Genomic DNA, 8160 nt, shown 5'->3' with positions numbered 1-8160 from the left:
ATCGTCAAATAAAACAACTATGACGTAATATCCGATCTCAACCGTAATTTTTTTGGTAAATACAATACAAGTTATATTTGATTATGAATTTAAATAATTACTCTTATGTCGATTTATTTATAAAGTAACTAAGAGCTAAAATGTTATTGTCACAAAATTACTTTTAAATGAGATCTTAACTTATTTATAATTTTATGAATTAATTATACCATGTTAATTAAAATATTGCGTGATGGTTTTATTATATTTATTAAAGCAAATCAAACAAATTATTATATTTAAAAATTAATCATAACAATATCTTGGTTATTAAAGAAAAATATAAGACAGGTAAAATTCTAATTACACAAAAAAAAAAAAAATAGATTTAGATATTAAATTTATAAATATTCATTAGTTTAGAACTAGACTTATAATTGATCGATGATGAAATTCGGGTTAAAGATTGGACGGTTATTTTTTCAAATCGGTTAAATTTGAATTAAAATAAATTAATTTTTTTTTTTTGATTAAAAATTAATAAAATTATAAATTATTTTTATTTTTTAATCTTCATGTTAAACATATGCAATTTTCTTTTTGTTTTTTTCCCCCTTATTAATTCACAAAGAAAAGTCAAACTCACAACATAAAACGACACGTCAGCTCCCAAGCTAAAACGTGTAGATATAGTGGACGGTGAGTGACGTCACTGCTTGAGTCACAAAATTAGATTCATCATCTTAAACTCTGTACTTGATATATCCAAAAGTAAAAGTCAACGAGTTAAACAGAAGTAAGCCTTGAAGACCCAGGCGTTGACCGATGGGGAAGCCAACGCCTGATGCTGGTCAGTCAGTCCATTGAACTTGCAAAATGTACGTATATTTGTTGTAACGACTTTTATGTTCATGAACTTACCTTATTTAATTTTTTTTTTTTTTAAATTTTATGTATCTACAAATGTGTTTGGTCATGTAATATTTCATAAAATTAATGGTAAATTTTAAAGTTATAGAATACTACATAAAAGTAAAAAAATAATAATAATAATATTTAATTCTAAAATAAAAATTTAATTGTTTTATTTACTTATTCAATTATAGATATTAAGTAAAATTTACTATTTAATTCTAAAATAAAAATGATTAAATTAATAATTAAATAAGACCAGAATTTTGGTATTTAAGACAAGACATGACCGGACAAGACCAACTACTCTCATTCCATTCTATTCTCTCCTTCTAGTTCTATGTCTCCCCCACGTGTTGTCTAATTCTTTGTATCATCATATCTTTAGACTTTTCCCTTTTTTGGTTTGTTGAGAAGAGGATCTTTTAATGTTCTTTTAACTCTCTCTTTAAAATTAAAATATGTATATGTATGTATGTATATAATTTTCCATATTTTGGTTTAATTCATGCTCAAATATACATTGACTCTTATCTTCCTATCTATGACTTTTTACTAAATTTCCGCTGTATTTGAATAAAATTGTTGTTCTTATTTGAATTATGTACGGATGCTCCTAACAAGATGTTTGAACTAAACTGAACGCGACAAGATTTGTTAGCTTTTTTTTTTTTATAAAAAAAAAATAGATTTTTTTTTGTCTTAAATTAAAAACAATAATTATTTATAGAACATCATTCCAAGTACATATCCTCTTTTTTTTTATAAAAAAAAAAAACATTATCTGAAATTTAGAAGTCTATATAATTAATTTTAGTCACTTGGAAATTTACCTTAATCATTGAATAAGGGATTATAATTATGCAAACACAAAAATATTTTTATAATTACTATGAAGTTATTGGGTGGTGTTTCTATAAATGATTTATAATCATTTACCCAAGATTCTGATTTTTTTTTTAATTTAAAAATTTGTAAAAACGATATGATTTGCCATTATTAGAAAACATAAAATTTTACAGACTCTGTTATCTATTTTTATGATCGATGTAAATTTGAGTAGAATTGTGATGTACGTATGTGTTTTTATAAAAAATTGATTATATTATTTTTACATTAAAATATTAATTATATTATTTCTTTTATATGAAATTGATTATATTGTTTATAAGAAATCTGATTGTAGTATTATTAGTGTGCTATTGTTATCTAATTACCAAAATATTTAAATTTTTTATTCAAAAAATATTTGCAATCTTTTCACCTATTTCTTAACTTGCCTTTGATTGTAAATATTTTTTTTTCTTGTTAGAATATGTAATGCCCCGTTTTTTTTTTTCTTCTTTTCACGTTGGGCGTAATTAACAAAGCAACCAATTCCATAGTCAATTGGTCAAGCACAAGGAAATACTATCACAATCTCTTATTCAATGATCAAAGTAAATCTACAATCATGCACAAGACATCGCACACAATACAACCGTACTCAATGGCTATGCTACCATCAATACACATTCTATTCGGTCAAAAGAAATGAAAATCTTTATCCTGTTACTCTACACACTAGGTTCGAAAGCCAACAACTTCGATCCGGACTCCGTCCCTACATCATCTGTAAAGAAGAAAGAGTGAGTCCATTTAACTCAGTACGGTACAAATCAAAATATAGGTGTGAGATGCAACAATATAAACCCCAAGTTCCTACCAACAGTTCACTACCGAACCCCAGTCCCCCCCTGTATCCCACAATCCCACCTACCCAGGGTTTCCGTCCCCCGACGACACCCTAGGCATGCCAGTGATACCACCCACCACTAAGATTGGCGACCATTAACCACCTATCGATCCCTACTGGGCCACGCATGCACACTATTTTTCTTCATTTTCGTCACCAACATCGGCGACCATCATCCACCCACCGACCCTTATCGGGCCACACACACACACTCTAATCATTCTCTCCCGTCACCAACATCGGCGACTATTCACCACCTCTCGACCTATACTAGGCCACACACACACACACTGATCATTCTCTCCCATCACCAACATCGACGACCATTAGCCACCTTTCGACCTATACCAGGCCACACACACACACACACTCTGATCATTCTCTCTCGTCACCAGCATCGGCGACCATTAACCACCTCTCGACCTACACCAGGCCACGCACACCCACTCTGATCATTCTCTCCCGTCACCAGCATCGACGACCATTAACCACCTCTCGACCTATACCAGGTCACGCACACACACTCTGATCATTCTCTCCCGTCACAAGCATCGGCGACCATTAACCACCTCTCGACCTATACCAGGCCACGCATCCACACTCTGATCATTCTCTCCCGTCACAGCATCGGCGACCATTAACCACCTCTCGACCTATACCAGGCCATGCACGCACACCACTTTCATTCACTTTCGTCACCAACATTGACGACCCTCATCCACCTATCGGCCACACACACACACGCTACTCATTCTCTCCCACTGCCCTTTTTCGCCCACTACCTGCGACATACTCTAAGTGTGCCTACTCACACTATCTTTCCCCCGCCGCCACGAACTCCTCTCACGTTGCCTATGCTTTCTCTCTCTTTTCCCCCTTGGTCCCGCTCTCTCCCAAAGCTCCAGCAACCCCACTCCACTCCCTCAAGCACCTCACTCACGCCGCGGATCCTTCCCTTCCCCGGTGTTCACTCACTTTATTTCCCTATCTCTCCCTCGGACCACATCCTCACTGCCACAACATTTTTCGCTCTCCTCTCGCATTGCTCACACAACCTGTCCCCTCTCACACAGTTCACTAACTTCACACATCTTCCTCTCTCCTCCCGCATTGCTCACACAACCCGCTCCCTCTCATACAGTTCACACACATATTCCTCTCTCATCCCGTGCTGCTCACATAACCCGCTCCCTCTCACACAGTTCACATACATCTTCCTCTATCCTCCCGTGTTGCTCACACAACCAGCTCCCTCTCACACAGTTCACACACATCTTCCTCTCTCCCGGCCTCCACTCACTCCACACCCCTATCTCTCTCTCGGCCTCCGCTCGCGCTGCCCACCTCACTCACTCATCCAACCTCTACTCACTCCACACTCCGTACTTCACTCTCGGAGTCCACTCACTCTACCAACCGCTTTCTCTTTCTCGACCTCCACTCACTCCGCCAATCGCTTACTCTTTCTCGGCCTCCACTCACACCGCCAATCACTTTCTCTCTCTTAGCCTCCACTCACTCCGTCAATCGCTTTCCCTCTCTAGGCCTCCACTCACTCCGTCAATCGGTTTCCCTCTTTCGGCCTCCACTCACTCCGTCAATCGCTTTCCCTCTCTCGGCCTCCACTCACTCCGTCAATCGCTTTCCCTCCCTCGGCCTCCACTCACTCTGCCAATCGCTTTCTCTCTCTCGGCCTCCACTTACTCTGCCAATCGCTTTCTCTCTCTCGGCCTCCACTCACTCCACACTCCTATCTCTCTCTCGACCTTCGCTCGTACCGTCACATTCTCTCTCTCTCCTCCCGCAATTCTCATGCGGCCAACTTCCTTCTGCCCGCCTTATTGCACACACTCACCCTATACGGCCTCCTCCGTACACCGCTACTTCCGTAAGCCGTCACCACGCACGCTACACATCCAAACATTTCAAACTCAAATCAACACATGTATTTGAAATTTGTTACCGTACCTCACATTTCCATCTCCATTCTTTCGGCCGATCGCACTATCACCGTCCGCGGTCTCCTCTTCTCTCCGCTCCGCTTCCTTTCTCTCTCCTTCTAGAACCTTCCATCCTCTTTTATTTCTCTTTCCCTCTCCCCTTCTTCCTCCGTTCTTTTTTTTTTCCTTTTTTTTTCTTCTTTTTTTTCTTCATTCCTTCCTTCCCCCGCCCCCTATTTATATCACCCCAGTTTTTCCTCAAAACGACGTCATTTTTCCCCTTGTAGAACGACATCATTTTTTCCTTTTCAAAACGACGCCGTTTTCTCCCCTCTGCAAAACGACGTTGTTTTTCCTTCTTTAAAACGGCGTTGTTTCCCTCCCCTCTCTTTTTTTTCCCCAGTTATTACAGAATACTCGCATAGTGTATAGATCCTGAACTTAAATTGAAATAAATTTATAAATTAAATGCGAAAGCAAATAATAGAGTCAATGTTTACATTCCTCATACAATAATCTAGAATGCCCAATAGAGATACAGAAATGTTCATTCTAAAATAACAAATGAAAAATAAATAAATAAATAAAAATCAAATAACTAAGTTTTCTAGGACGACCTTTACTACATCTTTAAGGGAGTCCGGGTAGTGAACTACTCACAACTCTTTTGTTGATCGGAATCTGGATCTTGATCTTCTTGATCTAAAATAGTTAATGAAATGATGGGCTACACTAACCCATTAAGAATATCATACTAATCACATATCCAGAAAACTGAAGATTGGTAAAAAAATCAGAAAAATAACTAATAAAGTCCTTAATTTAATGTAAATTCATTTAATATAAAGAAAACATTTATTCTGTATTTACATAACAAGTTTTTCTAAAAAATAACCTATGAAAATTCATATTCATATACTTTTTATTTTCATATATAAGATAACAAGAGACGATCACTTTCTATTTTTACTTGCTTATCGGTACTCCTGGGGGTCCATATGGATATCCCCTTACTCATGAACCTAATATCTAATTTAAGAATTAACCAGCCATCCCCATACCTTATCTGGTAATGAGCACCAAATATTCTACCATTTCGATACTTTGTCCAGTATGTAGGTGAACCATATCTCCCAAACCTTACTCGTAAGAGACTTTTCATCCCCGTCCGACTGAGGTAATGTTTAGGATAGTGTTCCCTATGTACTGGGTCCGTCTGTCCTTTTCCGAGTACCCAGTAAGTCATTCCCATATAGATTTTCATCAACATAACAATCAAGTACGCAATACCCATCTCTCATTTTATATTCACGGATAAATAAAATGACATTTAAGCAAGTGATTAAACTTATCATAACCAATAACCGAGTAATTAGATAACAATATAAACCATATAGGAAGAAACCAATTGACACAGATAATCGATAAGACTATACAAACATCAATATAAGCATACATAATATAATGGTAAACAATTTAGGGCATAACATGAAAATAAACTGGGAATCATGACAAACATGCACTAACCAGTTTCACTCCACTAGTAACTTGTACTTATTTTTAGGGTTTTCTAATTTTTTATAAAAATACATAATTATTGATTATTAAGTTTCAATTTACCGTAACAGAGAATATGGTGAGAGATCCTTACCCGTATTTGTATTTTGAGACGTCGTGTTGCCTACTACGTCTTTTAATGATTACTAAGTTTCTTAAATTTTTCATACAGAATTCAAAACACTTATCACATATCTAAAAATACCCAAAAAATTCAAAATCAGTGTCCAAAACTCATTATGGCCAATTGTGGGGTTCTGGTATGGCGGTGCCGTCATGCTCCGGCGCCAGCTCCGTTGTCCATGGTCGTGGTTCGCCTTTGCCTGATTGGATTTTGGCCATATCCTTGTAGAAAAACACGTTAGAAGCCTCGATTGGCCGAAAAATCACAAAATTCGAGCCTACCAGCAAGGGGGACCTCCGGGTGCGGTGGCTCCGCCGGTCCTCCTTCACGACTAAGATTTTTTCTTCGGCTAACCTGCACAAAAAAAATATGGTGAATATAATTATCAAAAAATCACGTGAAATGAAAATCGGGAAGGGGCTCATCGGAGGAGTTTTGGGGTTTGGCCGTGGAGGCTCCATCGGGCTTCACCCGCGATTTTTAGCTCACCTGTTGTCCCTTTTGCTTTAATTTGGCCACATGGGTGCTTGAAATCAAATTCCAAACAGGTAGGAAGAATTGTTTTCCCTTTTTTGATGGCCAACGGTGGCTCTGATGCAGCGATGGTCAGTGGTCGGCCTCCTTCTCTGATGTCTGGATTTTCTTCTCTAGCGGGGGCTGACGGCTAGGGTTTGGATTCCCATTTGATGCGAGGTATTTATATCCATCTTGCGTTGATCTGAACCATCAATCATAATTTGACTTTAGCCCTCTGATCGCGCTTAAGGGGAAAACAAATCCGAACTGTCCACGTGCACGATCGATCCTGGGTCGTCCAATCGTGGGGCACGTGGATCGCCCGTGTGGCACCGATGTCAGCACGCCTCGCCATGCTGAGTGCTTTGGTTCGTTATGACTGCTGACTGAGCAGTCCTACGTGACACAAATTTTTCTATTTGCACTCTGACCCCCTATTTCTAATTTTTCTTTTAAAAACACCTGTTGAACCTAAATTTTCACCCATTTTTTACAAAATTATTTTCGATTTCATCCATAACCCATTTTTTTTCTAATAAATTCAACAAAAATTATAACAAATTAATTTAAAAATAAATTTTTATATATTTTTAAATGCTAAAATTCATCCCGGATCAAATTGCAGGCCCGTATATTACATAAATTATTTCGATTATAATAGTAAGAACTTTTTAATAGAAATCAAATTTATCCCATTGCTCAAGCATTTAGGGTAAAAAGGCTAAATTAATGGAAATTTAAAAATTTTGAGATTGAAACATAGTGGGGAATTTGGTGTTCTTAAATGGACTTATCTTCATCACCAATTGTCATGTACATTAAATTGCCGAACAAATCCTACATATATAATGAATAAAATTCAATTTTGGCAAGCTCTTGATATTCCTAACCATTTATTTGAAGTAAATTTTTTTTAACCTATATGAAAATGAAATTTAGGCTCTGAATGGATTGATTCTGTAACGACTCAGAACTTGAAAGAAAGTAAATTATAAATTAAGTGCGGAAGCGAAATAATAGCATTAGGGGTTACATTCCTTACACAATAATTCAGAATACCCAATAGGGTTACGAGAATTACCATTCTAAAAGAACAACTAATAATTAAAGAAATAAATGAAAAGTAAACAAACTGAATGTAATACTGCAACCCTCTTGTGGATCAGGATTTGGATCTTGGTCCTCATAATCTGAAATGGTTAAATAAAAGAGTAAGCTACACTACCCCAGTAAGAATGTCACACTACTCTCCGATACATAAATGAAGGTTGGTAGAAATCATGAAAATAACCAATGTAGCTCGTAATTTAAGTAAATTCGTTTATTATGAATAAAATCATTTACCCCACACTTACCGTAGCGAAATTTTCAAAAACCGACCTATATAGGTAATAACA

This window comes from Carica papaya, chromosome 5 (assembly GCF_054855325.1).
Source record: "Carica papaya isolate Zhongbai chromosome 5, ASM5485532v1, whole genome shotgun sequence".
NCBI lineage: Eukaryota > Viridiplantae > Streptophyta > Magnoliopsida > Brassicales > Caricaceae > Carica > Carica papaya.
The sequence above is the reverse complement of the archived record's forward strand: the minus strand, read 5'-3'. Positions refer to the sequence as shown.